The 18,217-nt window shown below is 44.0% G+C and overlaps 1 protein-coding gene and 1 long non-coding RNA gene across 3 annotated transcripts in view; one reads left to right on the forward strand and one right to left on the reverse strand.

Annotated features, from left to right (window-relative positions):
• Positions 1-18,217, reverse strand: part of Camkmt (calmodulin-lysine N-methyltransferase) — a 373,033-nt gene that overhangs the window by 119,151 nt on the left and 235,665 nt on the right. The gene's annotated exons all lie outside the window — the stretch shown is intronic.
• LOC119086433 lies at positions 1,007-6,149 on the forward strand. Of its 2 annotated transcripts, XR_005089724.1 has the most exons (4): positions 1,007-2,132; positions 3,239-3,348; positions 3,735-4,064; positions 5,312-6,149. It is a non-coding gene; the product is annotated as an uncharacterized LOC119086433 (long non-coding RNA). The 2 variants fall into 2 exon arrangements; XR_005089723.1 differs by having other exon boundaries at positions 3,735-6,149.

The following is an 18,217-nucleotide window of genomic DNA, read 5'->3' on the forward strand; positions in this document are numbered from 1 at the left end:
AACATATATACTACTTTTCAAGTCATTCAACTGTAGGGCGGAGAAGGCTCCATTAGGAAAGAGCTTGTCACAGAAAAGGATAAGCACCTGAGTTTGGATCCTTGGCACCCATGTAAAAACCCAGGCATGGTTGGCTATACCCCATGTAATCCTAATGTTGGGGAGAAGGAGATAGGCAGATCCCTGGAGCTCACTGGTTGGCCAGCCTAGCCAAATTGGAGAGCCCCAGGTTCAGTGAGAGACCCTGCTTCATGGGGAAAAAAAGGTGAAGAGTAATTGAGGACACCCAGCGATGACCTCTGGCCTCCACACAGACACAAACACAGGCCCATGTGCACCCACAGACACTTGTGAGCATATACACCCACATATATGATAAACGCATGTGTGCACACAAACCACACAGCTCAAAGACTAAGTATTTCTTCATGTTACCACAGGTCTTCATAATTATACCTTTTGATGGCTGCATATTCCAACAAAAGCATGATGCACATCATAATCCTGCCAACTATTCCTTTAACTATTAGTCTAGATTGCTCACAAGTTCTCATTCTTACAAATGATCTGCGGTTAGCAGCTTCTGCGACACAATTCTTTTTCATCTTTGGCCTATCTGTTTAGGGTAGAAGTTTCTAGAGATGTTAATTGTACTTTTTTCTTCATTTTTTTTTATTCTTGAAATTAAAGCATAATTTTAATTTCATTTCTCCCTTTTTTGGCCTCCCTTCAAGCCCTACCACAGATGCCTCCTTTCTTGCCTTCAAATTCATGGCCTCTTTTTATTATTGTTACATGCGCACATATGTATTCCTAAACATAACCCACTTAGTCTGTACAGTGTTACCTGTGTATATATGTTCAGGGATAACCATTAGGTATTTATTAGACAGCAATCTGGAGACTCTTCCCTGGGGAGGCCTGGTTCTCCGATCCTGAGCATTTCTACGTTGCCTGTAGTTTTGTCTGGGTTGATGCCTTGTGGGTTTTCCCCAGTCCACTCTGGCATGTCTATTCCTATTGTCCTTGTTCAGTTCCTGTTTGGGCAGTCATGGTGGCGAGATTTCACGGGTGCAGCTTCTCACATTCCTAGGAGACACGACCTCACAGCAAATCCCCTGATCCTCAGGCACTTTCAACCTTTCCACCTTAGAACCCCAGACAGATTGGTCAAATGCTCTTCCAGAGGACTGACCAACTCATATCACCGTAAACAAGGTCATAATCTGTCATTGTGTTTCTAATGATTACTGGGCATTTTTACCATAAGCCCATTGAACAGAGTGCTCTAGCTCCTGGAAGGCCCAATGCCTGCCTGAATTGTTTGTGTCTCTTTTAGTTTTTATTGTTTACAATTACTCAAAAAATAGCCAGAAGAGCAGGCTCTTTCCAGAAGTTCTACAAAATCTTCAGCCCTTCAGTTATACATTTTCTCATAAGGAATGGAATAGAACCGCCCCCCCATACTTTGAAAACAAAATCTCCCATAGTCTCTCTCTTTTCTGTCACAGTTTCGTAATTCAAACAACTGTTTCTCAAACAAGGACTAAATAAGGCTTGTAAAAACGTGTTCAAAACCTAACAAAGAAAGGCAGGGTGGAAGCAGACCGCTCCTTGTTTACACACTGAGTGCAAAGACGTGAGGCTATGACTGGAGGCTAGCTGCGCCCTTGCCCAGGACAACTGAGTGTTGAGGATCTAATTCGGTCACAATGAGGTTACACAGGGGCGGGGCCCCCAATCCAGAATGACTGGCCATGTGAGGACAGACAGACACAGGGGAGGGCACAGTGGTGACGGGAACAGGGACTGTCGTCAGTCATACAGCTGCAAGCCGAGCGGAGCAGCAGGAAGAGCCAAGGACGGGGATTCGCCCAGGCACGTCAGAAGGAGCACACAGTCCCCAGAACCGCTAGACAATACATTTCTACCGTTTTCCCTTCCTTGCTTTGTGGTACTTGATTACAGCAGCTCTAAGAAACTAATCGAATGGTTAGGAGGAAGCAGAATACCTACGGTTCCGGCTACGGTTGCTAGAGCTTGAATGAACGTCATCCACAGCTGTCTTCTCTTTACCTTCTACCAAAGCTCACAGCTCAGGAGGACTGTAGGACAGCATTCTGTCTAACGAGGTATGTTCGATTTTGAGGGAGGGTTTCTGCTTCCCCATAAAATCACAAAAGCTTACAAGGGGGGAGGCCTTGGCTGAAGGCACGGTGGCCCATTTGGTCCTGAGAATGAAAGCCAGGCGGTAAGGTGAGGGGGGCGGGTTGTACTTTGTACCATCAGATGCTGCCGCGTACCTCTAACTTGGACCGTCACTTTTTTTGATTTTCTGTCACTATAGTCAAATGTTGGGGACAAAAAACAAAGAAAGAACCCAAATTTATTGCCCTCTCAGTCTGGCAGTCAGTCAGTCCTGGGAAATTTCATACCAAATATGAAACAGCACCATCTGCTTATGTCCCGTGTCGGGATTTCTACCGAACAGAGTCCAGTTGAGATGTTTTCTCCGTCACTGAGGCTCCAGGGGCTCCGTCTCTCCCGGACTTCTGTACAATTTTCCGCTTGTTCTATTTGTATCATTTAGACACTATTGTTTTTAACCTGAATCACATCATATTGCAAGTACCTGAACTCCTTTATCTTCCTGATTTGAAAGACCTGAGCACGGAGCCCCTGCCCCCACCCCACCCCCCGAGTGCTCCCAGCACCTTAGCACTGAACCTGGAACTCAGTAGGGGTTCAATAAATGATTGTGGAATGAGCAATGTGATGAGAAAAGCCGTTGAACCTGAAAACTGAAAGAAAATAGAGTCCAAGAACACGCGAGTGAGGGGGGTATTTTATTTTACCAAGTCATTCTAGACCCACACCCTCATTGAATGGAAAACTTGACACATATCATCACTTTAAATAAAATCATGATTCACTGGGATTCATGTGCATGTTTAACTTTTATTTACTAGGAATTGTGGTAAAAGTCAGTAATTGTTTCACTTTATCTCAATGACCTGCCACCAAACCCACGATGGAGATGGAGCGTAGGCTAGTCCTGAACTCACGACCCTCCTGCTCCACCTCCCATGTGATGACATGACAGGTGTGGGCCACACCCCTGGCTCTTCCTGATGACTCTGAAGAAAGAATTCACGGTAATAATTTGGTTAGAGGCAGACAACTGAAATGCTTGTCTGAAGCTGTGTTTGCTCTAGCTGGTCCACATTTTCAAACCTAGATTTTGTGACTATGTGGGGTGCCTAGAAGAACAAGCTGATGGGAACTATGTGAGGAGACAGACAATATGAAGCCAGACATGTCATCTCCAAGGCGTCACTGCTCTCAAAGGTATTTATTAGTTTGTTTGCTCCATTTTACAGAGAAAAAAGCCGAGGGCTAGAAAGTACTTGCTGGTACATCTTACCTATATACTAGTAAGATGGTGTACGGATTAGACTGACTCAGAATCCTGTTTCTAAATCCTACACAGACAGGAAGTAGGTGACTCCAAACTCTTACAAGTGTGGCTAAACCAGCCTTTCTCCATAGAGGGGTTGAGTTGTTGGCATCAATACCAACACACACACACACACACACACACACACACACACACAGAGTTAAGAATCTTTGAACCAAATGTCCCCTAAAGTGATTCCAAGCCTGATGCATCTAATCTTTATAACAATTTTAAGCTTTTTAAATCTCATCATTGTACCCATTTCTATTCCTTTCAGGACAAAAGTAGTGACCCTTCCCATGGCAGCCCTGCAAATGCTTAAGGAAGTCCACCCTACTCTTGATCGCACATCTGTGTAGTGGGGAGTTGTTCCAGCTGTGACCTTGAAGCACTGCCCCCAGTGAGGTAGCAGGTAACGGTTACACCTGCCTATAACCTTTAAGTATATGCCCCTGGGGTGTGGCCGTTGGGAACCTGGGATGCACATATGTGGCTCATTCTTTGCTCCCTTGGGGTTTTGGATGCTGGAGACAGAGCAGGCAAAAGAACAGCATGGGACTGTGCTTCAACCTTCCAGAACCCTGCAATAATTCCCCTGTTCTGGACGGTGAGTGTTCCTTCTCTGATAAATTCCTTTGCCCTTTAAGCAGACTCCATAGATTGCTAGCAATATCTGGACCTGATAATACATCTCTTAGTCAGTTTATACACAGACAGTAAAGTATAAGTGTGCTGGTTTTCTGCTTCTCAGTTAAAACCCATATGACACTTGACAAAAATTCAAGTGTAACAAAGAAACAAGAGGCAATAACAGCGGAGGTGAAACTGAAATTGAATACCAAGGGAGGTACCAAGGAGGGGCTGACGGTGGGAACCTGAGGAACTGCTGCCCTAAGAGAGGCTCTGGGTGGGAATGTGGCTAGGAGAAGCCGGTAAAGGCGTATTGACGGGAGTGAGGAAGGTGGTTTCCGAAAGAATGAAGATGCCCCAGAGGAAGTAACGTCGTCTGCCAAAAACTTCACATTAAAAGAATTTTCAAAGATATTTTACAACATTGAAAGTGCACAGAACAAAATGTTGGAAGCTTATCCAAACTTAGAAATGAATATGACAATTTGTCAGGTGTAGAGAAGGTGCTTGCTTCAGATGGTAAGTTATCTGATGAGACTATGAAAGTTCTGATCAAATTACTCTTGATAAGCTATTTGCAAAGAAATAAAACCCAATTTTGAATGTTTCTCATGTTTCAAGTTAGAGTGAACTATTGTATTAGTTTTATAATTCTCTCCTCCTTCTTATGTATTTGAAGCCAGTAGAAAAAGTTTTAAATGTTTTGACAATTTTTTTTAAAGATCAAGAAACAAACATATTTTCTGTTGATTAGTAACATTATTTTATGCTATAGTTTTTATAGTCCCACACCATTGTGGAAAATAAAGACTCATATTTATATCCATACCTACTTTGAATAGTTCATTCACATAGATTCCTAAAGGGGGAATGTTGGGTCAAAGGTTCATACATGATAATCATTTTGATAAGTACTGGTAGATAAAAAAGTCATAATCTCATTCAAGAGGAATTCGAATAACCTTTTCTCCACATCATTAAGAGCTAAAGCTGGACACATCTGTAATCCTAGCATGGGGGAGGCGGAGGCAGGAAGACTGCAAGGTTAAGAGCTATGCTGCAAGATCCTATCTCTAAAAACAAAATAACAAAACCAGACCCTAAAAACTATAGCATAAAAACCACAGGTAGCTAGAAGAAGAATGCGTTGTGGTGGTATTACATATAACTGCGGTGCTGTTACATAGAACAATTTCCTCTGAACTGAAGTTTTCTCTCTAGCAGATAGGAGCTCATGACACTCGGGAAACAAAAGCTCTTCACAAAGGTGAAATTTACTGGGTTCAAAAGGCCCCTTCCCAAGGTTACAGTAAACAACCGCTGAGGGAGACCCGCCTACTTGACCCCGCCCACTTGCTGACGAAGAGACAATGACCCGCCCACTTGCTGATGATGGGACAATGACCTGCTCATTTGACCCCGCCCACCTGCTGACTTGCTGTTCTCCACCCTTCTGCTTTAGAGTGCTCCAAGGTGCAGCGTTTGAGTTTCTTGATTGAGTGTTGACTGGGGTTTTAGGTGCCGTGGCTGCTTTTGAGTCTTCTCTGCTCCTGTAAGTGACCCTGTTCCCACACTTCCTGTTCGTAACTCCAATAAAAACTCATTATTCATCAAGTTGAACTCTGGTGCAATCATAATTTGGCCGGTTACGATGGGTTCCCTTTCTGGGGTGAGTAGACGTGTGTGCTGCGTCTTTCCAGGGAAAGTCTCCCACACAACAGCTGTGACTAGACCGAAAAATACCTGTACAGCTCAGAACAAATTCTGAATGTTTCCAAAACAAACACCATAAATGTTCGGTGTGATGCATACACTAACTATTGATCTAATCATACTTTGTGTATCAGACATATTACACTCACAAGGACATAATTATTATGTGTTGATTGAAAATAAAACTAAATGATAAATACTACTAACAAAAGAATTGTGTTGTTGTTGTCTTTTTTTTACCAAATGGCATGGAATTCAGTCAATTTACTGCTGTGGTCAAGCAACTTTGAAAGTAGCACTCTCTCCCTTAAGACATGCTACTTAAGGGAAGAAAGACTATGCCCTGAGAATGAGCTAACCAGGACAAACAGCAGAGAAGAACCTCTTTTCCTTTTCCCCTTCCTTCTTCCCCTTTTCTATGTTTCTCTCTTCCCTTATCAATGCTGAGGTTTTAATTAATGCAGGGCCTGCACAGGTCAGATGAAGACTCTTCCTCAGAGCCATATCCTCAGCAGCAAAGGAGGGCTTTGATAGACACTTCTATTGATACAGAAAGAATGGTATGACTTTGTGTCTTGTTACGCCCAGCCTCTCATTTTTTTCCATGTGTATGTGTATGGTATGCATGCACATATATATGCATGCTCATGCCGGTGTGCCACACATGGGGAGGGGTGCCACTGACATTAGTTATCTTCCTTAATCTCAGTATTTCTTTTCTGTGTGGCCGTCCTAAGACCTCCCCTAAACTTCCTAGAATCTAGGGAGGAATAGCTTTTTCTTTACATGGTGCCCTCCTACCAAACCCTTGCCCTGTGTGGCCTGAATTCCTGCGGGCTGAGTTTTATTACAGGAAGATTAAGAAGACTTAGAGCTTTCGGGGGTGCTCGAGGCCATGAAGACAGGACAGGGAGGCAGCTCAGGTATCCACCTCTTCTGCTTTTACCCCTGGCCTGAACACCCCCCCCCTACCGCCTTCCACTCACAGCCTTCCAGCCTCTCCCCAGCCAAATCTGAATGGGCTTTGGCTCTTGGCTTAGACTCCTACCAGGACAGTGTGCAAGACGTCAAAATAACACTAACAGTCAGACTCGAACTATTCCTATTGATGGCGTAGAAATGCCGGGGGAAAGGCAAGCTTTTCGTATCTTTCAATACAAGTGTTTGCAAGAATGACAGAACCCTTGCTTCTCCACCTCAAGGTTGAGCTGGTAATTATATATTTCAGAAGAATACTGCATACAATCTAAAAAAATAATTTAAAAAACCCCACCAGCATAAAAATATGACATGGCACGAAGCTCCATATAAAGTTGTTCAATGCACATACAGTAATTGCACCAATTACATTTAAAATATTTATTTGCTTACCCCAAACTCCAAGATATAAAAGGCTAATTATCAAAAATGACACCAGTGAACAGTTTTTACTCAAGCTAACCAAAAAAACAGAATAATATTAATAATGCAAAGAAATGAAAAGAAACTTCAGCTTACTACTTGAATTAGAATGTCAACTAAATAAAACAGCAAATTCATCAGCCTCGTTGTTCGCATACATGGCTGTATCATTTGAAGAAAACACAAAAAGCCCTTTCAGCCTCCATAATCACTTTTGACTCTTTGGAACTGACTGAGAGATGAACTATATAAAAACTTGTATGTGTTGAGCTTTGTTAAATTAAACGCGTAATTTGAAAGTGTGATGCTTTTTTTGAAGAGTACGCAGGCCTAGTTAATGGTTACCATCCCATCTAAGTATGTTGGTAAAATCCACTTACAGGTGTATGTGTTGTGGGCTCTGTTTTTATTTCTATGCACAATATAAAACGGACCACACAGGGCAGTTCTTTGGGGTATATTTCACACAATATTTCTTACATCGGTTTTCTGGCCTAAAATTAAAGAACTACACAGGATGACACTAAAGGGGTGATTTGGTAAGATGACTGACATTCTGCTGTGCTGACAGCTCTGTTGGATTCAGATTCCTCTGCTCTAGTACAATTTGATCTCTACGAACAATTAAATCAAAGCACAGAGACTATCATAGTCATGTTAGCTAAAAACATTTCTGCCTATTTTTATGCTTTGACTCAAAATGAAAAAAAAAAAAATGAAGACAGTGTCTTCTGTCACAAAAGGGTAAATGGCAACATGAGAGGATTGCTGTACCTCTCCTGCAGGGGGCAGAGATAAGGGAGCATCGATACCTCCATCTCAACCCTCCATCTCTATCTCCCGTTAGTCTATTTTATCACGACACATTAACATCAATCACATCTGTACACTATGGAACTGCTGAAGGATCTCAGCTATGGCACTGGCTTCTCATCTTTCCAGGTTCACAGCGGGGAGGGAGGAGGAGATCCAGAGCCACCATGATAGTCCTAGTGATGCCCAATACATTGCTGAATCCTGACGGAGAGTTAAAGGTTATTTTAGTACTCTTCTTCCTCCTCCTTCTCCTCCTCCTCCTCTTCTTCCCCTTTCCTCCTCCTCCTTTCCCTCCTCCTCCTTCTCTCAGCACTGGGGACTAAACTTACACACAGCCTCATGCATAAGAAATACATGACCTAGGACTCAGCTACAGCCCCAGCCTGAAGATTTTTTTTTTGTTTGTTTTGTTTTTGTGATTTGTTTTGACACAGGGGCTCACTAATATCCCAGGTTGGCCTGGAACTTGCTTTGTAGACCAGGTTGGCCTCAAGCTCACAGAAATCTGATTGCCTCTGTCTCCTAAGTGCTAGGATTAAGGACATGGGACACCATACCTGGCTCCAAGTGTTGCTTTTAATAAATGGATTTTATTTTCTGAGAAAAATACAGAACATTGTTGTGATTGAAAAACTGCTAAATTCTTTTGGAAATACTTTTTTTTCTTTCTTTTTTTTCAATGGCAAAATTGAGAGTATGTTTCTTATTTACTATTTTCGTTCTTAAAGATTTATTTTATTTTGCATGTATGCCTGTTTTGTATGCATGTATGTACCACATATGTGCCTGGTATCCGAAGAAGTCAGAAGAGAGTGCTGGAGTTCCTGGAACTAAAGTTACAGATGGTTATGAACCACCATGTGGTGCCAGGAATCAAAACCCAGTCCTCTTCAAAAGCAGCAAGTGTTCTTAACCACTCCATCTCTCCAGCCTTGGTTTGGGTTTTGTTTTTAAACTTTCCCATAACCTTCTCTCTGTCTCCCTCTTCCTCCTCCTCTTCTCTCTGCCTCTGCCTCTGCCTCTGCCTCTGCCTCTCTCTCTCTCTCTCTCTCTCTCTCTCTCTCTCTCTCTCTCTCTCTCTCTCTCTCTCTACTAAAGTTCACACAGGGAGGTTGTTAGGATCCTGCCCTCACTCCAGCACATTCGAAGCTTGGGGTCTTTCGTCTTACATCATCAGGGAGCGCTGGTGGCTACGTTCACGCCTTAAAAAGCCAGACAAGGACCCCAACCCTCTCCCTCTGTTCTCTGTTTCCTCTCTGCTCTGCTCCCTCCGCTCTGCTCCGCCATCTTTCTCTCTCTCCAGGCCTGGCTCCCCTCCTTCCTATCCCCTCCTTCTTTCTAATAAAGCTCTTTGTAACTCTGGCAGTTGTGGCTGTGGCCCAGGACTTTTCCGCCGGTAACCAGGGCCGTCACCAGCGCCACTTCTCATAACCACCAGAGGTTGCAGGACAGCCACTGGGAGTTGATTTTCTCCTTCCATAGGTTGTTCTAAAAACCAAACTTGGGTTGGCGGGCTAGCTGAAAGAGCCTTTACCCACTGGGTTAGACTGCTTAACCCCACAAATACAGTGCGTTTTTGTTGTTGTTATTGTTGTTTTGGTTTATTTTTTAGACAGGGTTTCTTCTATGTCCTTGCCGTTCTAGAACTTGTTCTGTAGACCAGGCTGGCCTTGAACTCGCAGAGATCCACCTGCCTCTGCCTCCTGAGTGCTAGGATTAAAGGTATGCACCACCACCACCTCCCCATCCCTACCCCACCCCTGGGTTTATTTGTTTTGTTTATTTTTAGTTTCTTGTTTTTACATCCCAGTCAAAGTTTCTCCTCCAATTCCTCCCAGTTCCTCTGTACACCCTATCCCAATCTACTCCTCCTCTGTCTCTCTTCAGATAGTCCCACAGATATCAGCCAGCCATGGAATATCAAGTTGCAGTGAGGCTGGGCACCTCCTCTTCTATTAAGGCTGGATGAGGCAATCCCATCGGAGGAATGGGTCCAAAGGCAGGCAACAGAGTCAGAGACAGCCCCCGCTCTCATTACAACTATGGTTCCTTTTCAACTTTTCAGCAACTTTGCAACTTCGTTATCATTTCCTTCTGCCAGACAATCTCTAATCTCATTGGTATCCATCAGCTTTGTTTTTAAATCTCTTGATTTTAAAGATTTATTTATTTACTATGTATATAGTGTTCTGCCTGCACGTACGCCTGCATCCCAGAAGAGGGCACCAGGTCTCATTACAGATGGTTGTGAGCCACCATGTGGTTGCTGGGAATTGAACTCAGGACCTCTGGAAGAGCAGCCAGTGCTCTGAACCACTGAGCCATCTTTCTATCGCCAGTATCCATCAGCTTTCATCTGCCTTTCAAGACCTAGCTTACCCTTCCCTTCATCCTGCTTTTCTTCATCTCTCCAAGCCATCATCATACTCCTCTCCTTCAAATAACTGCAATACAGTCTATTCACACTGATAACTGTATACCTTCTCACATCCCCTGTTTTATAATGTGCCATTGACATTACGGTACCAAATCGGCTTGTCTGATCGAAATATCTTATATTCACTAGTAATCTTTAAGGAATATGAAATAGCATCAGTTTTGCAAATGAAACTGAATATAATCAAAGGAACTAATTGAATTGGAAGTCTTTTGAAAAGTATTATGGGTACTGAAGAAAGGAAGTAAGACATGTTGCTGACATTAATACTCATTTATAGGGTTCAGTGCATGTTTTTTCTGCCTGTTTATCTCTCCACCCATTTTACCATGACTGCCCTCAGGGTAAAATAAGGCATCCTGTCTTAAGACCCATTATGCTTACAGCCATGCACATGCACAGGAGACACCCAACGCGAGTCTTTGGCTTGAGATCATCTGTGGGTAATTGTATGCGCTCTGTTTATTCCTACAGAGAAAGATTAACTGTTGCATGCAAAGTCCCTCAGGAAGTCCTAACAGAGCTTCCGCACAGCTGGGTCCTGGGTGTCATTTCCTTTTGTGCTCCGGGAAGATGGGGCCCAAGGGCATCCCTCCCCACAACTTTCCCCCAGAAGTCCTTCAGACTTGCCAACACCCTGGCCAGGTGGCAATTTAGCCCACACAGCAAGGCTCCAACAGAGAAAAAGGTCAGGGGTTGTCATAAACGCACACACGGTCACCCACACAGTGCAGGGAGGCAGGAAGCATATTTTCAGACCATGTCCTCAGTCACAGCATTCCCTAAGTCAGACTAAATGGGCATGAAGGACCCACAGCACCTCTTTCAGCCCCAGGAAACAGTGGCGCTCAGAAGACACTCACTGAGACTCCACACAGCTGCCTTTTGCCATCAGTACAACTAGGAAGCACTTGAGACGCTTTTCCAGGGCACTTTAATCCCTTCCACCAGATGAGCCTCTATTTCCTTTAGCCTCTTTATTTTCTCTTTGCCCATTCTTCGTTTATCCTTCAGGCTTGTTCGTTCTCATCCCGAGGCCCTCCCACACCAACTGCAGCTTTATTCAGATGGCAATGAAGAGGACTTTTAGTCAGCAAAGGTAAAAGTATCTTCTCTACCAACGTTTTCCATTAACAGAGGCAGCAGAGGCGCAGGAGCACGTCACGACTGTGACATGCGTCCTTCCGAGAGAGCACAAACTATTAAAGTCAGCAGTCTGGAAAGAACGCAGCCGTTAAGAGAATAATGTCAGAGAAACCTTCCCATCGTCTTTCAGGAGTCCAGGTGGCAACAAAGGTGAGGTGTAGCTCAGAGGATGCTGGGAAATGTCATTGTCACCATCAGTGCAAGGACAATGTGCCTCTTCTGGATTCCTGGCTCGTGTCTGGGATCAGAAACAAACATACTCGCCCAACTACTCTCCACAGTGGGACTTGACCCTATCCCTGCAACGACAAATGATTATCTGCTATGTGAGTCTACTGGCATAGGTTTGGGGTTGTTCGACTACCCCAGCGTCTCAGCTGGGAGAATTGCTACTCCTCATCCAGAGAAGGGTGCATTTGCCCAAGTCAGGGATCAGCCTGAATGAGCTCCTGAGATCTTCCTCCATGACTGTCTGGAAGTAGCTTAGAAGAGGAACGTTAGACAAAGAACAGGCAACAGGAGTTGCCTGTGAAGTCAGAAAGGGACACAAGAACTCCCACCTGCCTCACTCTTGAATGTGGCTCACTCACCAAGAGCGACACTGACATTTCATTTTTATACAATGACTTCAAAGACTCTTTAGGCTTAAAGACCACAAGTGAGAGAAGCGGGGTGCAAGGATTCATGTCCAAAAAAAGAAAACTGTTTGAAGGTCAACAGTGATGTACTTACCAAATCTATAACAACAACAACAACAATAAAAAAGGAAGAGGCCCCTTTCAGCAATTAGAACAGATGCCCCAGTCACTCAGGTTCACACAGAGCAGGGTGACTACATGCAATACATTGCTTATCACGTGACCCTGGCTAGACATGCTCAGAGGTTCAAAGAGGCTTTGGGGAAATTCATGGCTGGTGGGTTTTTAAAAGGATTTGAAAGACAATTTGGGACTACCTCAAGCTTTCCAATATTAACGTATCACGGGACCAGCACCCCCACTGCACCCACCCATTCTTTTTCCCAGTGACTGTGTTAGAAAGAAAACTTTGGGTTGAATAAGGGCATTAGCAGTAGTGACACGTGCCAGGAGTACAGCAGCTAACTTCCGCTCAGACGGAGGCGCTGTGTGGTCCGCTGTATTTATACCAATGGTTCATTTCTCCCCATAACACTTGAAGGAGATAAACATCCCTGTTTTATGTATAAGGAGACCGAGGTCTGCAGAGGTTGGATAACTGGCCCACATCACAGTGCTCGTGATGAGTAAAGCCAGGATATGAAGCCAGTAACTCTGATCTGTGCAGCCCAGGGCACAGGCACTGACATCCCTAGGCTTGGCAGCTGAAGGTAAACAGACTTGGGGCTCCCTCCCAGATACTCAGATGTCATCTTGACAAACCAAGCTCCCCATAGAAGGGGAACAAATGTATACAGACAGACACTCATACCCATAAAAGAAAAATTAAAATCTTTAGGGCTGGAGAGATGACTCAGCAGTTAATAGTGCTGGCTGTTCTTCTGGAGATCCCGAGTTCAATTCTCAGCACCCACCTGGAAGTCCCCAACCTTCCATAACTGTAGTCCTATGGGATGTGATGCCATCTTCTGGGGTGCAGATGTACATGCAGACAAAACACCCGCATACATCAACAAAATAAAATAAAAATTATTTTTAAAAATCTGAAACTGGAAATGTACCCCCTGAGGTTTTACAAAATATCTTTTAAACATGCCCCCGCCTCCATGTTGTAGCTGTCAAATCTAGGGTCTTGTACACGCTAGGCTGGTTCTCTGTGAATAAGCTACATCCTCAGACCTTTTAACAGGCTTTTGTGTTACACAGTTTTCAACTTACCATTGGTTTAGCAAGACCCAAATCCATAGCAAATCAAGGAGCATCTATGTTGTTTTCTCCACGTCAAAGAGCCACCGGAAGCGTAATGCAGGATGCTCTCAAGAGATCAACGCTGCTGAGAGCAAGCGTGGACACTAAGCTGGCAGTTCGACAGCCCAGAGAAAATTTCCTTGAGGGCTTGGGCTTGCCAGTAGCTATGAACATCTGTCTGACCTACGAAAAGCAGAGCTAGCAGTCCGTGGCCTATGTCACTGACCACATGCGCCGGAGCAGGCAAAGGTCAGACACTGTCCGAGGCAATTCATCAGATGCAATCTCACTCACTTGTCTGTTTTCTGTGTGGACCGAACAACAGCCTTCATGGCCGGGACTATACGGTTAATGGGCACATGGACTAGATGCTGTGTGATTTCTTCATAAAAGAGCACTAACCTCAAATCTGATTGTGCCTTACAATTTTACTTCAGAGGGTACTTCCTTCTCTCTGAGAGGACTTGGTTCCATGTGACAGGCGACAGGTGTTTGTGAGGTCTGAGGAGAGACACCCAGTTTGGGGGCCCCTCGGATATTTCCTGAGGATTTCATAGTTCTCGGTCCTTTCTCTGAATCAGAAGTAACTTCTATTTCTTCTGTTTATAACCTGCCCTGGTGGCTGCCACAGGGAAAAGGTAGCTTTTGATTTTAGGGGAGGGTCGCTCTGTGTATCCCCTCAGATCTGGGGGAAAACACCCCGATTCCCAATACAAATGGTGCACCGTTGAGTGATGACTTGACTTTCGTGACCTCGAGTTCTAGACTTGAAAGCAACAAAAGAGATGGCCAGGGGTCACTGACATGATTTCTCTCTTGTTAGGGACAAAATCACGGTTGAAAAGTAAGTATTGACAGCTGCGCAGGCAAAGCATAAATACGGAACTCACTTGGAAGAACGCATTGAGCTGGTGCCCATTGAGACATTATTTCAAATAACCATGGCCACCTGGGGACCAGTTTGTCTTCTGTTACTATGATAAATAGACACTGCGACCAGAGACCAGTTCGGGGAGGACAGTTCGTTTAGCTTACAAGTGACAGTCTGTCATAAAGGGAAGCCCGGGTAGGAGCTCAGAGCAGGAAGTGAAGCAGCCCTGGAGGGCTTGCTCAGCTACCTCTCCTACACAGCCCAGGCCCACCGGTCCAGGGACAGCACTGCCCACAGCCAAGAACTCCTACATCAAGTAACAATCAAGAAAATGCTCCGTCAGACATGCCTACAGGCCAGTCTAGTGGAGGCAATTCTTCAGTTTGGATCCCCTCTTCCAAGACGTGTTTTGTCATATGACAAAAGACTATGACACTGTGTTTAGTATTACTAAGACGTCCTAATGCTACAGTCAAATCGAAAGAAGGGGATAGTCTTTTCTTTTCTTTTTTTTTTTTTTTTTTGGTTTTTCAAGATAGGGTTTCTTTGTGTAGTTTTGGTGTCTGTCCTGGATCTCGCTCTGTAGACCAGGCTGGCCTCAAACTCACAGAGATCTGCCTGCCTCTGCCGCCGCCCCCCCCCCCCCCAGTGCTGGGATTAAAGGCGTGTGCCACCACCGCCCAGCTGGGGATCATCTTTTCTAATGCAGGCATTTGGATGGCTCAGGGGGGAGAAATGAAAGTAATACATACCTTTAAAAATTAAAAGGAAAATCTGCTATTCGGGGCTGAGGTAGCGTGGAGGGAGGAGGAAAGAGTAGCTCCCTGATAAAAATGTAGGCATGAACAATTTCTCTAAGACATTGGGATAGTTCCTGATTTTTTTCTTTAAAAATAACAAAATAAAAAGCATTCGGTCCCCCCCCCAAAAAAAAAGTCTGCAACATTCTTCTGACAGACTAATAAGGACTTTAAATTAATATGATAATCTGGTGTTTATCTGAGCTTTGCCTGTGCAATGCCAGCTTTCTCAGCTATTATTCAAAAGCTGCAAGATGAAGAATACCTAATTGCCTCCTGGAGAAGTGTATTACTACCCGAACGGCTTACTTAAGCAAACAGATTCTGAACTAACAAAGTATTTTACAATAATTTGAACTGAGGAATGACTGACAGCTAAATGGCTGCCATTAACTGTTCTCCAGGTGCCCCTGGCCATGGCCTATTTTGGTCTCACGGAACACCTACCAGCCTCCGGACAGCTTCCAGCAGCCCTGTCAGGCCTCTGTAACGACGGCTGCTTCCTACTTACTACAATGTCCATCAGCTTAGAGGACTGCTCTATCTGCTGCGTGGTGAACTCGGAATGTTCTAGGCCTTTGATGGGATGCTATCTCGGCTGTTTCAGATCGGTTAGGTACAAAGGAGCCAGAAAGGGGTGTGTTTATTAATTATGGCTATTTAGGCAGAGGACAAAAAGCTGGAAAAAGCCAGCTGAACTCTATCCCACCTGACAGAAGTTTTCTTGGCCTCAGAGAAACCCCATTGGCAAAGTATATGTAAAGATGCTGTTACTACATCCTTATATACTTTGGGAAGGAGTCTCCAATTTACTCCTTTGAAAAAAAATTATTTAAAAAACCATAAATAGATCTGGTGAGTGTTCAGAAATACGTGATAGCAATGTTTCTCTAAGAGGATAAATTGGCGGCACACTGACTACTTGTAAACCATTTTTCTCTCAGCCTTTTTGTGCCTGTTTCAGTCAGGTTCTCAGCTGCACCCAAGTTACCCTGCTCAGTTCTCAGCTGCACCTAAGTTACCCTGGTAACGGCCTCAGTGTTTGCAGAGACTGCTGAGCTGAAGCAAGCCGCCGCCTCTTCCATCTCTGAGGTTTTCCTCCGAGCTGTTTCTTTAGATCCATTCCCCAGGCATCTGCACATCTGGATCCCAACTCTCCTCACGGCTAGCCTTCCACACACCTGGCTTCGCACCTGTCTGGTATCTTCAGCTGGCCCCACTGCGGCTTGTCTGCCTATTGGTATCGCTGATTTCTGGGGCTTTCAGCCCTACAATGACTTCCTTGGTCCATTTCCATGTGCAGCGTGCTCAGCCTTTATTTTTCCACTTCTGGACATAACACATGCAATGAAACAAAGTAATTAGTCCAAGTTTACTTAGGAAAAGACAGTGTCAGGTTCTTCTCACCACTTCTATTTGGGAAGCAGTGACATATAATCTCTCTGTTTGTGTGTCTCTGTCTGTACGTCTCTATGTCTCTGTCTCTACCCCACCCCAGCGCCCCAGCTATGAAAACAGACATATCCCACCTAAGGACCTGCGTAGGACACTTGAGTTGCTTTGCTTGTGTCTGCTGTAACTCTTGCTTAGAAATGGTGGCTTGCATGTAACAAAGTCATTTTCACTTGGGAAATGCTGAGTTGGCGCTAGACGATTTGCTTGAGGCCGTGTGGACAGTCTAATGTCTTGTATCTTAATCACGCAATGAATGACAATACTAGGTTAGATTTCGAAGCCCTTCTAAGGAGCAGCCCCTGCTAGTTAACCCCGGAACTGGAGGGAAGCATATCCGTGCAGTAGCTTCTCCCCTACTTCTAAAAGCGTTATTCAGCCTGACTCGAATAAGTCATGTTCAGAATCTGAAACAGAATTCTCATCATTTTTTTTTCCCTACGCAAGACTCTTTCTACTGCCTAATGGTCTACAAAGTAAGAATAAGCCTGAGATATGCAAGAGAAAGTATGGAATGCAAGAAGAAACATATTAGAATTATATTCCTTAATTTGGCAGGAAATGAATTTTAGAGTATATATTAGCCTAGCAGTATAAACACATAGTGTAATAATAAAAAAAATGTATGGACATCATAAATATGAAATAAGAGTCCAGGTGAGATGACAATCAAACTGGTTAGGAAGCCAGTGGCTTCTGACACAATCAATAACCCCTTAGCACACGCAGTCTACAAGGTGACTTATTCCTGCTACCCTGCTCACAATCCAGCCTTATCTAGGCATCCCATTTTCCATTCACACCACAACAAGCCACTAAATTACATGCTGTCTAAAGGTAGGAAACCTTGACTCTTACCCTTTGCATGTATAATACTCAATTGTATTACATGGCATGCAGCAAATACTAAATATAAATTACTAAATGAACGAAGCTAGTTTTATAAAGATACTACTTCATATTTCTGTAGATGACCACTTCCTAATAATCTCTCTGACTGGAATTCCCTTTATGCCACCCCCCAACCTCAGAGAAACCTATAAAACTAAGTTAATGTCTTCATCTGTACCTCCACATTACACCACAGAGTTACCTATACATTCCCCTGGGTTCTTTTTTTTAATTAATTAATTATTTTTATTTTATGTATGAATGTTTCACCTGCATGTATTTATGTGCCCTGTGTTCATGGTTGGTGCCCACAAAGGTCGAAAAGGGCATCGGATCTCCTGGAACTGGACTTATGGATGATTGTGAACCACCATGTAGGTGCTGGGAATTGTACCTGGGTCCTCTGCAAGAACAACACGTGATCTAAACCACTGAGCCGTCTCTCCAGCCCCTCTCCTGGGTTCTTACACATCCAGTCTTTTATATTACACATTTGTCTTCTTCAATAGAGTGGATTGTTTTAAAAAAGGAGGCAAGAAGTTACAGTGAGATATAAGCAGACTTGTAGATAACAAATTATTAATCTGAAGACATTAGAATGCTTCTGATTTTACCATCAACTCACAACTACTACCAGACCCTAAGTCATCATAAACTAGAAGAGTGGACAAAATGATACAAGGCCATTGATTTCTGTTCATGGACAACAGGCGGTAC

This window comes from Peromyscus leucopus, chromosome 22 (genome assembly GCF_004664715.2).
Source record: "Peromyscus leucopus breed LL Stock chromosome 22, UCI_PerLeu_2.1, whole genome shotgun sequence".
Taxonomy (NCBI): Eukaryota; Metazoa; Chordata; class Mammalia; order Rodentia; family Cricetidae; genus Peromyscus; species Peromyscus leucopus.